Source organism: Halichoerus grypus, chromosome 10 (assembly GCF_964656455.1).
Source record: "Halichoerus grypus chromosome 10, mHalGry1.hap1.1, whole genome shotgun sequence".
NCBI lineage: Eukaryota > Metazoa > Chordata > Mammalia > Carnivora > Phocidae > Halichoerus > Halichoerus grypus.
This window is the reverse complement of record NC_135721.1, coordinates 77,927,513-77,940,469: the sequence shown is the minus strand read 5'-3', so window position 1 is coordinate 77,940,469 and position 12,957 is coordinate 77,927,513.

Here is a 12,957-nt window from a genome sequence, read left to right as displayed (position 1 = left end):
TGCCTGGATGCCTAGTTCCCAGGCTACTAACACCAAGAATCAATGCTATAGAGTGACTGCGCTTTAGTTAACATTGCCGTTCCTGAAGCCAGAGGAATTTGACAGTGCTGGTGTCTGTGAGCCCGGGGAAAGGGTCCCATACGTGAAATGGAGTGAGAAACAGGCCGGAGCGGAAGGCAGCTCTCAACTCACCTCTTGTTTATGAGGCTAGTACCCTTGCCCCGGCTGTGCCTGCAGGCCTAAAGCCAACCACCTAACTCAAAGGAAAAACCCCGTAGAGATTTCCTGCTTCGGCTAAAGTAGCCATGTCGGAGGGTGGACGCATTTTGCTGTGTGCATGCGTGAGCGCACTGCAAGTGAGTCCAGACCCATTTTCCGTGTGGGACTCAGGCCCCGGCAAGAGGCAGAACACGACTCCCCACTTGTTTCATGAAGCTAGCACTGCGGCCCCACTTTTGCATGGAAGTCTAATAGCGAGCGTTCTTTTTTTATTCTTATTATTAAATGTTTTTATTGTTATGTTAATCCCCATACATTACATCATTAGTTTTAGATATAGTGTTCCATGATTCATTGTTTGTGCATAACACCCAGTGCTCCATGCAGAACGTGCCCTGCTCAATACCCATCACCAGGCTAAGCCATCCTCCCACCCCCCTCCCCTCTAGAACCCTCAGTTTGTTTTTCAGAGTCCATCGTCTCTCATGGTTCTTCTCCCCCTCCGATTTCCCCCCCTTCATTCTTCCCCTCCTGCTACATTCTTCTTCTTCTTTTTTTCTTTCTTAACATATATCGCATTATTTGTTTCAGAGGTACAGATCTGAGATTCCACAGTCTTGCACAATTCACAGCGCTTACCAGAACACATACCCTCCCCAGTGTCCAACACCCAGTGACCCCATCCCTCCCACCCCACCCCCCACTCCAGCAACCCTCAGTTTGTTTCCTGAGATTAAGAATTCCTCATATCAGTGAGGTCATATGATACATGTCTTTCTCTCTTTGACTTCTTTCGCTCAGCATAATACCCTCCAGTTCCATCCACGTCGTTGCAGATGGCAAGATCTCATTCCTTTTGATGGCTGCATAATATTCCATTGTGTATATGTATATATATATATATATATATATATATATACCACCTCTTCTTTATCCATTCATCTGTTGGTGGACATCTTGGCTCTTTCCACAGTTTGGCTATTGTGGACATTAATAGCAAGCGTTCTAACTCGGAGAAACAACACTGAAGAGAAACCGTGCTTTAGCTACCGACGACCTCTGTGTGGGAGGAAGCAGTTTAGGGTGTACTGTGGGTGAGAGCCTGGGGACGGGTTCCGTTTCGTAAAATCGAGGGAGAGACAGGCCGGAGAGAAGGCAGCTCTCAACTCACACCATGGTTATGGGGCTAGTACCGTTGCCCCGGGTGTGTGTGCAGGCTTCATGAAAACCGCCTAACTCGAAGGAAAAATTCGCTGGAGAATCCATGCTTCAGCTAAAAGAGCCGCTCCTGAGGGTGGAAGCATTTTGTTGTGTGCGTGCGTGAGAGCCCCGCAAGGGAGTCCAAAGCCTTTTGCGAGTGAGCCTCAGGCCCCAGCAGAAGGCAGAACACGACTCCCCATGTGTTTCATCAAGCTAGCACTGCGGCCCCACTTTTGCATGGAAGTCTCATCACTAGCGTTCTAACTCAAAGAAGCAGCAGTGTAGAGAAATCGTGCTTTAGTTACTGTCGACCTCCAGGCGGAGGAAGCAGTGTACAGGGTACCGTGGGTGAGAGCCTGGGGAACGGGTTGCATACGTGAAACCGAGGGAGAAACCGTTCCGGGCAGAAGGCACCTCTGGACTCAGCTCTTGCTACCTGAAGCTAACACTACTGCTCCATGTGTGCTTGGAATGCTCCGTGCTCAACAGTGCCTTGGAAGGAACAAGCCTGTAAAGACTCCCAGCTGCAGCTCTTTCGCCTACCAGGCTGCTAAGGCCAAGAAGCAATGGTGTATAGTTCCTGCCCTTTATGTAACATTGCCGTTCCTGAAGACGGAGGAATTTTACAGTGCTCCTGTAGGAGAGACCGGGAAAGGGTCCCATACGTGAAATGGAGTGAGAAACAGGCCGGTGTGGAAGGGAGCTCTCAACTCACCTCTTGTTTCTGATGCTAGTACCCTTGCCCCGGGGGTGCCTGCAGGCCTAAAGCCAACCACCTAACTCAAGGGAACAACTCTTTAGAGAATTCCTGCTTCGGCTAAAATAGCCATGCCTGAGGGTGGACGCATTTTGCTGTGTGCAAGCGTGAGCGCCCTGCAACGGAGTCCCAAACCATTTTCTGTGTGAGACTCAGGCCCCGGAAGAAAGCAGAACACGACTCCCCACTTGTTTCATGAAGCTAGCCCTGCGGCCCCACTTTTGCATGGAAGTCTAATCGCTAGCGTTCTAACTCGGAGAAACAACAGTGTAGAGAAACCGTGCTTTGGTACCGTCGACCTCTCTGTGTGAGAAAGCAGTTTACGCTGCACTGTGGGTGAGAGCCTGGGGACAGGTTCCATAGGTAAAATCGAGGGAGGGAGAGACAGGCCAGTGCAGAAGGCAGCTGTCAACTCACCTCTTGTTTACGAGGCTAGTGCAGTTGCCCCGGGTGTGCCTGCAGGCCTAAAGCCAAGCACCTAAGTCGAAGGAACGACTCTGTAGAGAATTCCTGCTTCAGCGAACATAGGCATTCCTGAGGCTGGAAGCATTTTGCTGTGTGCCTGCGTGAGAGAAGGGCAATGGAGTCCCAAACCATTTTCCGTGTGAGACTCAGGCCCCGGGAGAAGGGAGGACACGCCTCCCCACTTGTTCCATGAAGTTAGCACTGCGGCCCCACTTTTGCATGGAAGTCTAATCGCTAGCGTTGTAACTCGGAGAAACAACACTGTAGAGGAACCGTGCTTTAGCTAGCGTCGACCTCTGTGGGAGGAAGCAGTATAGGGTGTCCTGTGGGTGAGAGCCTGGGGCCGGGTTCCATTTCGTAAAATCGGGGGAGAGACAGGCCGGTACACAAGGCAGCCCTCAACTCATACCATGGCTATGGGGCTAGTACCGTTGCCCCGGGTGTGCGTGCAGGCTCAAAGACAACCACCTAACTCGAAGGAAAAACTCGGTAGAGAATCCATGCTTCAGCTAAAACAGCCAGTCCAGAGGGTGGAAGCATTTTGTTGTGTGCGTGCGTGAGAGCCCTGCAAGGGAGTCCAAAGCTTTTTGCGAGGGAGACTCAGGCCCCAGCAGAAGGCAGAACACGACTCGCCGTGTGTTTCATGAAGCTAGCACTGCGGCCCCACTTTCGCATGGAAGTCTAATCGCCAGCGTTCTAACTCGAAGAAACAACACGGTAGAGAAATCGTGCTTTAGCTACCATCCACGTCTCTGAGGGAGGAAGCAGTTTCCAGGCTACCGTGGGTGAGAGCCTGGGGAACGGGTTCCTTACGTGAGACCGAGGGAGAAGGAGTCCGGGCCAGAAGGCACCTCTCGACTCAGCTCTTGTTACCTGAAGCTAACACTACTGCTCCATGTTTGCATGGGAATGCTAAGTGCTCCACACTGATTTGGCAGAAAGAAGCCGGTCAAGAATCCCAGCTTCAGCTCATTCGCCTCGCCACAGGGTGGCAGCATTTTCAACTCTGCTTGAGTGCAAAGCTGGCGAATGAGTCCCAGCAGAATTCCGAGGCAGAAATAAGCATGGGCAGGAGGCAGCTATGGACTCAACTCTTGTTTCAGGAAACTAGATCGGCTCTCCCGTGTGTGCGTGTAGTCCTAAGTGCCATCCAGCCAACGCAAAGGAACAAAAGTGCAGAGAACCCGTGCCTCAGCAAAGATCGCCCTTCCTGAGCGTGCACTTCATCTGTTGTGTGTTTTTGTGAAAGCATGAGAAATGGAACCTAAACGTAACTCGGAGTGAGAAGCAGGCCTGGAAGGAAGACTGCTGTCGACTCACCTCTTGTTTGAGGAGATTAGCACTGCTGTACCCTGTGTGCCTGGATGCCTAGTTCCCAGGCTACTAACACCAAGAATCAATGCTATAGAGTGACTGCGCTTTAGTTAACATTGCCGTTCCTGAAGCCAGAGGAATTTGACAGTGCTGGTGTCTGTGAGCCCGGGGAAAGGGTCCCATACGTGAAATGGAGTGAGAAACAGGCCGGAGCGGAAGGCAGCTCTCAACTCACCTCTTGTTTATGAGGCTAGTACCCTTGCCCCGGCTGTGCCTGCAGGCCTAAAGCCAACCACCTAACTCAAAGGAAAAACCCCGTAGAGATTTCCTGCTTCGGCTAAAGTAGCCATGTCGGAGGGTGGACGCATTTTGCTGTGTGCATGCGTGAGCGCACTGCAAGTGAGTCCAGACCCATTTTCCGTGTGGGACTCAGGCCCCGGCAAGAGGCAGAACACGACTCCCCACTTGTTTCATGAAGCTAGCACTGCGGCCCCACTTTTGCATGGAAGTCTAATAGCGAGCGTTCTTTTTTTATTCTTATTATTAAATGTTTTTATTGTTATGTTAATCCCCATACATTACATCATTAGTTTTAGATATAGTGTTCCATGATTCATTGTTTGTGCATAACACCCAGTGCTCCATGCAGAACGTGCCCTGCTCAATACCCATCACCAGGCTAAGCCATCCTCCCACCCCCCTCCCCTCTAGAACCCTCAGTTTGTTTTTCAGAGTCCATCGTCTCTCATGGTTCTTCTCCCCCTCCGATTTCCCCCCCTTCATTCTTCCCCTCCTGCTACATTCTTCTTCTTCTTTTTTTCTTTCTTAACATATATCGCATTATTTGTTTCAGAGGTACAGATCTGAGATTCCACAGTCTTGCACAATTCACAGCGCTTACCAGAACACATACCCTCCCCAGTGTCCAACACCCAGTGACCCCATCCCTCCCACCCCACCCCCCACTCCAGCAACCCTCAGTTTGTTTCCTGAGATTAAGAATTCCTCATATCAGTGAGGTCATATGATACATGTCTTTCTCTCTTTGACTTCTTTCGCTCAGCATAATACCCTCCAGTTCCATCCACGTCGTTGCAGATGGCAAGATCTCATTCCTTTTGATGGCTGCATAATATTCCATTGTGTATATGTATATATATATATATATATATATATATATATATATATACCACCTCTTCTTTATCCATTCATCTGTTGGTGGACATCTTGGCTCTTTCCACAGTTTGGCTATTGTGGACATTAATAGCAAGCGTTCTAACTCGAAGAAACAACACTGAAGAGAAACCGTGCTTTAGCTACCGACGACCTCTGTGTGGGAGGAAGCAGTTTAGGGTGTACTGTGGGTGAGAGCCTGGGGACGGGTTCCGTTTCGTAAAATCGAGGGAGAGACAGGCCGGAGAGAAGGCAGCTCTCAACTCACACCATGGTTATGGGGCTAGTACCGTTGCCCCGGGTGTGTGTGCAGGCTTCATGAAAACCGCCTAACTCGAAGGAAAAATTCGCTGGAGAATCCATGCTTCAGCTAAAAGAGCCGCTCCTGAGGGTGGAAGCATTTTGTTGTGTGCGTGCGTGAGAGCCCCGCAAGGGAGTCCAAAGCCTTTTGCGAGTGAGCCTCAGGCCCCAGCAGAAGGCAGAACACGACTCCCCATGTGTTTCATCAAGCTAGCACTGCGGCCCCACTTTTGCATGGAAGTCTCATCACTAGCGTTCTAACTCAAAGCAGCAGCAGTGTAGAGAAATCGTGCTTTAGTTACTGTCGACCTCCAGGCGGAGGAAGCAGTGTACAGGGTACCGTGGGTGAGAGCCTGGGGAACGGGTTGCATACGTGAAACCGAGGGAGAAACCGTTCCGGGCAGAAGGCACCTCTGGACTCAGCTCTTGCTACCTGAAGCTAACACTACTGCTCCATGTGTGCTTGGAATGCTCCGTGCTCAACAGTGCCTTGGAAGGAACAAGCCTGTAAAGACTCCCAGCTGCAGCTCTTTCGCCTACCAGGCTGCTAAGGCCAAGAAGCAATGGTGTATAGTTCCTGCCCTTTATGTAACATTGCCGTTCCTGAAGACGGAGGAATTTTACAGTGCTCCTGTAGGAGAGACCGGGAAAGGGTCCCATACGTGAAATGGAGTGAGAAACAGGCCGGTGTGGAAGGGAGCTCTCAACTCACCTCCTGTTTCTGATGCTAGTACCCTTGCCCCGGGGGTGCCTGCAGGCCTAAAGCCAACCACCTAACTCAAGGGAACAACTCTTTAGAGAATTCCTGCTTCGGCTAAAATAGCCATGCCTGAGGGTGGACGCATTTTGCTGTGTGCAAGCGTGAGCGCCCTGCAACGGAGTCCCAAACCATTTTCTGTGTGAGACTCAGGCCCCGGAAGAAAGCAGAACACGACTCCCCACTTGTTTCATGAAGCTAGCCCTGCGGCCCCACTTTTGCATGGAAGTCTAATCGCTAGCGTTCTAACTCGGAGAAACAACAGTGTAGAGAAACCGTGCTTTGGTACCGTCGACCTCTCTGTGTGAGAAAGCAGTTTACGCTGCACTGTGGGTGAGAGCCTGGGGACAGGTTCCATAGGTAAAATCGAGGGAGGGAGAGACAGGCCAGTGCAGAAGGCAGCTGTCAACTCACCTCTTGTTTACGAGGCTAGTGCAGTTGCCCCGGGTGTGCCTGCAGGCCTAAAGCCAAGCACCTAAGTCGAAGGAACGACTCTGTAGAGAATTCCTGCTTCAGCGAACATAGGCATTCCTGAGGCTGGAAGCATTTTGCTGTGTGCCTGCGTGAGAGAAGGGCAATGGAGTCCCAAACCATTTTCCGTGTGAGACTCAGGCCCCGGGAGAAGGGAGGACACGCCTCCCCACTTGTTCCATGAAGTTAGCACTGCGGCCCCACTTTTGCATGGAAGTCTAATCGCTAGCGTTGTAACTCGGAGAAACAACACTGTAGAGGAACCGTGCTTTAGCTAGCGTCGACCTCTGTGGGAGGAAGCAGTATAGGGTGTACTGTGGGTGAGAGCCTGGGGCCGGGTTCCATTTCGTAAAATCGGGGGAGAGACAGGCCGGTACACAAGGCAGCCCTCAACTCATACCATGGCTATGGGGCTAGTACCGTTGCCCCGGGTGTGCGTGCAGGCTCAAAGACAACCACCTAACTCGAAGGAAAAACTCGGTAGAGAATCCATGCTTCAGCTAAAACAGCCAGTCCAGAGGGTGGAAGCATTTTGTTGTGTGCGTGCGTGAGAGCCCTGCAAGGGAGTCCAAAGCTTTTTGCGAGGGAGACTCAGGCCCCAGCAGAAGGCAGAACACGACTCGCCGTGTGTTTCATGAAGCTAGCACTGCGGCCCCACTTTCGCATGGAAGTCTAATCGCCAGCGTTCTAACTCGAAGAAACAACACGGTAGAGAAATCGTGCTTTAGCTACCATCCACGTCTCTGAGGGAGGAAGCAGTTTCCAGGCTACCGTGGGTGAGAGCCTGGGGAACGGGTTCCTTACGTGAGACCGAGGGAGAAGGAGTCCGGGCCAGAAGGCACCTCTCGACTCAGCTCTTGTTACCTGAAGCTAACACTACTGCTCCATGTTTGCATGGGAATGCTAAGTGCTCCACACTGATTTGGCAGAAAGAAGCCGGTCAAGAATCCCAGCTTCAGCTCATTCGCCTCGCCACAGGGTGGCAGCATTTTCAACTCTGCTTGAGTGCAAAGCTGGCGAATGAGTCCCAGCAGAATTCCGAGGCAGAAATAAGCATGGGCAGGAGGCAGCTATGGACTCAACTCTTGTTTCAGGAAACTAGATCGGCTCTCCCGTGTGTGCGTGTAGTCCTAAGTGCCATCCAGCCAACGCAAAGGAACAAAAGTGCAGAGAACCCGTGCCTCAGCAAAGATCGCCCTTCCTGAGCGTGCACTTCATCTGTTGTGTGTTTTTGTGAAAGCATGAGAAATGGAACCTAAACGTAACTCGGAGTGAGAAGCAGGCCTGGAAGGAAGACTGCTGTCGACTCACCTCTTGTTTGAGGAGATTAGCACTGCTGTACCCTGTGTGCCTGGATGCCTAGTTCCCAGGCTACTAACACCAAGAATCAATGCTATAGAGTGACTGCGCTTTAGTTAACATTGCCGTTCCTGAAGCCAGAGGAATTTGACAGTGCTGGTGTCTGTGAGCCCGGGGAAAGGGTCCCATACGTGAAATGGAGTGAGAAACAGGCCGGAGCGGAAGGCAGCTCTCAACTCACCTCTTGTTTATGAGGCTAGTACCCTTGCCCCGGCTGTGCCTGCAGGCCTAAAGCCAACCACCTAACTCAAAGGAAAAACCCCGTAGAGATTTCCTGCTTCGGCTAAAGTAGCCATGTCGGAGGGTGGACGCATTTTGCTGTGTGCATGCGTGAGCGCACTGCAAGTGAGTCCAGACCCATTTTCCGTGTGGGACTCAGGCCCCGGCAAGAGGCAGAACACGACTCCCCACTTGTTTCATGAAGCTAGCACTGCGGCCCCACTTTTGCATGGAAGTCTAATAGCGAGCGTTCTTTTTTTATTCTTATTATTAAATGTTTTTATTGTTATGTTAATCCCCATACATTACATCATTAGTTTTAGATATAGTGTTCCATGATTCATTGTTTGTGCATAACACCCAGTGCTCCATGCAGAACGTGCCCTGCTCAATACCCATCACCAGGCTAAGCCATCCTCCCACCCCCCTCCCCTCTAGAACCCTCAGTTTGTTTTTCAGAGTCCATCGTCTCTCATGGTTCTTCTCCCCCTCCGATTTCCCCCCCTTCATTCTTCCCCTCCTGCTACATTCTTCTTCTTCTTTTTTTCTTTCTTAACATATATCGCATTATTTGTTTCAGAGGTACAGATCTGAGATTCCACAGTCTTGCACAATTCACAGCGCTTACCAGAACACATACCCTCCCCAGTGTCCAACACCCAGTGACCCCATCCCTCCCACCCCACCCCCCACTCCAGCAACCCTCAGTTTGTTTCCTCAGATTAAGAATTCCTCATATCAGTGAGGTCATATGATACATGTCTTTCTCTCTTTGACTTCTTTCGCTCAGCATAATACCCTCCAGTTCCATCCACGTCGTTGCAGATGGCAAGATCTCATTCTTTTTGATGGCTGCATAATATTCCATTGTGTATATGTATATATATATATATATATATATATATATATATATATATATACCACCTCTTCTTTATCCATTCATCTGTTGGTGGACATCTTGGCTCTTTCCACAGTTTGGCTATTGTGGACATTAATAGCAAGCGTTCTAACTCGGAGAAACAACACTGAAGAGAAAGCGTGCTTTAGCTACCGACGACCTCTGTGTGGGAGGAAGCAGTTTAGGGTGTACTGTGGGTGAGAGCCTGGGGACGGGTTCCGTTTCGTAAAATCGAGGGAGAGACAGGCCGGAGAGAAGGCAGCTCTCAACTCACACCATGGTTATGGGGCTAGTACCGTTGCCCCGGGTGTGTGTGCAGGCTTCATGAAAACCGCCTAACTCGAAGGAAAAATTCGCTGGAGAATCCATGCTTCAGCTAAAAGAGCCGCTCCTGAGGGTGGAAGCATTTTGTTGTGTGCGTGCGTGAGAGCCCCGCAAGGGAGTCCAAAGCCTTTTGCGAGTGAGCCTCAGGCCCCAGCAGAAGGCAGAACACGACTCCCCATGTGTTTCATCAAGCTAGCACTGCGGCCCCACTTTTGAATGGAAGTCTCATCACTAGCGTTCTAACTCAAAGCAGCAGCAGTGTAGAGAAATCGTGCTTTAGTTACTGTCGACCTCCAGGCGGAGGAAGCAGTGTACAGGGTACCGTGGGTGAGAGCCTGGGGAACGGGTTGCATACGTGAAACCGAGGGAGAAACCGTTCCGGGCAGAAGGCACCTCTGGACTCAGCTCTTGCTACCTGAAGCTAACACTACTGCTCCATGTGTGCTTGGAATGCTCCGTGCTCAACAGTGCCTTGGAAGGAACAAGCCTGTAAAGACTCCCAGCTGCAGCTCTTTCGCCTACCAGGCTGCTAAGGCCAAGAAGCAATGGTGTATAGTTCCTGCCCTTTATGTAACATTGCCGTTCCTGAAGACGGAGGAATTTTACAGTGCTCCTGTAGGAGAGACCGGGAAAGGGTCCCATACGTGAAATGGAGTGAGAAACAGGCCGGTGTGGAAGGGAGCTCTCAACTCACCTCCTGTTTCTGATGCTAGTACCCTTGCCCCGGGGGTGCCTGCAGGCCTAAAGCCAACCACCTAACTCAAGGGAACAACTCTTTAGAGAATTCCTGCTTCGGCTAAAATAGCCATGCCTGAGGGTGGACGCATTTTGCTGTGTGCAAGCGTGAGCGCCCTGCAACGGAGTCCCAAACCATTTTCTGTGTGAGACTCAGGCCCCGGAAGAAAGCAGAACACGACTCCCCACTTGTTTCATGAAGCTAGCCCTGCGGCCCCACTTTTGCATGGAAGTCTAATCGCTAGCGTTCTAACTCGGAGAAACAACAGTGTAGAGAAACCGTGCTTTGGTACCGTCGACCTCTCTGTGTGAGAAAGCAGTTTACGCTGCACTGTGGGTGAGAGCCTGGGGACAGGTTCCATAGGTAAAATCGAGGGAGGGAGAGACAGGCCAGTGCAGAAGGCAGCTGTCAACTCACCTCTTGTTTACGAGGCTAGTGCAGTTGCCCCGGGTGTGCCTGCAGGCCTAAAGCCAAGCACCTAAGTCGAAGGAACGACTCTGTAGAGAATTCCTGCTTCAGCGAACATAGGCATTCCTGAGGCTGGAAGCATTTTGCTGTGTGCCTGCGTGAGAGAAGGGCAATGGAGTCCCAAACCATTTTCCGTGTGAGACTCAGGCCCCGGGAGAAGGGAGGACACGCCTCCCCACTTGTTCCATGAAGTTAGCACTGCGGCCCCACTTTTGCATGGAAGTCTAATCGCTAGCGTTGTAACTCGGAGAAACAACACTGTAGAGGAACCGTGCTTTAGCTAGCGTCGACCTCTGTGGGAGGAAGCAGTATAGGGTGTACTGTGGGTGAGAGCCTGGGGCCGGGTTCCATTTCGTAAAATCGGGGGAGAGACAGGCCGGTACACAAGGCAGCCCTCAACTCATACCATGGCTATGGGGCTAGTACCGTTGCCCCGGGTGTGCGTGCAGGCTCAAAGACAACCACCTAACTCGAAGGAAAAACTCGGTAGAGAATCCATGCTTCAGCTAAAACAGCCAGTCCAGAGGGTGGAAGCATTTTGTTGTGTGCGTGCGTGAGAGCCCTGCAAGGGAGTCCAAAGCTTTTTGCGAGGGAGACTCAGGCCCCAGCAGAAGGCAGAACACGACTCGCCGTGTGTTTCATGAAGCTAGCACTGCGGCCCCACTTTCGCATGGAAGTCTAATCGCCAGCGTTCTAACTCGAAGAAACAACACGGTAGAGAAATCGTGCTTTAGCTACCATCCACGTCTCTGAGGGAGGAAGCAGTTTCCAGGCTACCGTGGGTGAGAGCCTGGGGAACGGGTTCCTTACGTGAGACCGAGGGAGAAGGAGTCCGGGCCAGAAGGCACCTCTCGACTCAGCTCTTGTTACCTGAAGCTAACACTACTGCTCCATGTTTGCATGGGAATGCTAAGTGCTCCACACTGATTTGGCAGAAAGAAGCCGGTCAAGAATCCCAGCTTCAGCTCATTCGCCTCGCCACAGGGTGGCAGCATTTTCAACTCTGCTTGAGTGCAAAGCTGGCGAATGAGTCCCAGCAGAATTCCGAGGCAGAAATAAGCATGGGCAGGAGGCAGCTATGGACTCAACTCTTGTTTCAGGAAACTAGATCGGCTCTCCCGTGTGTGCGTGTAGTCCTAAGTGCCATCCAGCCAACGCAAAGGAACAAAAGTGCAGAGAACCCGTGCCTCAGCAAAGATCGCCCTTCCTGAGCGTGCACTTCATCTGTTGTGTGTTTTTGTGAAAGCATGAGAAATGGAACCTAAACGTAACTCGGAGTGAGAAGCAGGCCTGGAAGGAAGACTGCTGTCGACTCACCTCTTGTTTGAGGAGATTAGCACTGCTGTACCCTGTGTGCCTGGATGCCTAGTTCCCAGGCTACTAACACCAAGAATCAATGCTATAGAGTGACTGCGCTTTAGTTAACATTGCCGTTCCTGAAGCCAGAGGAATTTGACAGTGCTGGTGTCTGTGAGCCCGGGGAAAGGGTCCCATACGTGAAATGGAGTGAGAAACAGGCCGGAGCGGAAGGCAGCTCTCAACTCACCTCTTGTTTATGAGGCTAGTACCCTTGCCCCGGCTGTGCCTGCAGGCCTAAAGCCAACCACCTAACTCAAAGGAAAAACCCCGTAGAGATTTCCTGCTTCGGCTAAAGTAGCCATGTCGGAGGGTGGACGCATTTTGCTGTGTGCATGCGTGAGCGCACTGCAAGTGAGTCCAGACCCATTTTCCGTGTGGGACTCAGGCCCCGGCAAGAGGCAGAACACGACTCCCCACTTGTTTCATGAAGCTAGCACTGCGGCCCCACTTTTGCATGGAAGTCTAATAGCGAGCGTTCTTTTTTTATTCTTATTATTAAATGTTTTTATTGTTATGTTAATCCCCATACATTACATCATTAGTTTTAGATATAGTGTTCCATGATTCATTGTTTGTGCATAACACCCAGTGCTCCATGCAGAACGTGCCCTGCTCAATACCCATCACCAGGCTAAGCCATCCTCCCACCCCCCTCCCCTCTAGAACCCTCAGTTTGTTTTTCAGAGTCCATCGTCTCTCATGGTTCTTCTCCCCCTCCGATTTCCCCCCCTTCATTCTTCCCCTCCTGCTACATTCTTCTTCTTCTTTTTTTCTTTCTTAACATATATCGCATTATTTGTTTCAGAGGTACAGATCTGAGATTCCACAGTCTTGCACAATTCACAGCGCTTACCAGAACACATACCCTCCCCAGTGTCCAACACCCAGTGACCCCATCCCTCCCACCCCACCCCCCACTCCAGCAACCCTCAGTTTGT